Consider the following 430-nt stretch of genomic DNA (forward strand, 5'->3'; position numbering starts at 1 on the left):
TAGGATATATAGAGGCCCATTTATCAAGCTCCGGATAGAGCTTAAGGGCCCGTGTTTCTGGCGAGTCTTCAGACTCACCGGAAACAGCAGTTATGAAGCAGTGGTCTAAAGACCGCTGCTCCATAACGCTGTCTGCCTGCTCAGATCGCCGGAATTCAACCCGATCGTGTTGATTGACACCCCCAGCTGGCGGCGGCGTTGCACCAGCAGCTAACAAGAATGTTGAATACAGAGAGCATATACAGAAGAATGCTCAGAAGAATGTTGAATACAGAGAGCGTATTGCTCTCCGCATTCAGCGAGGTCTGTCCGCACTGTCAGATCAAGTCCAACAGACCTTTGATAAATATCCCCCATAGTATATCATTTTATATATAATGTTTTGAAACATTAGAATTAGTGCTGTATTTTGAACTATCAGCAATGCTTT

This window comes from Bombina bombina, chromosome 6 (genome assembly GCF_027579735.1).
Source record: "Bombina bombina isolate aBomBom1 chromosome 6, aBomBom1.pri, whole genome shotgun sequence".
NCBI lineage: Eukaryota > Metazoa > Chordata > Amphibia > Anura > Bombinatoridae > Bombina > Bombina bombina.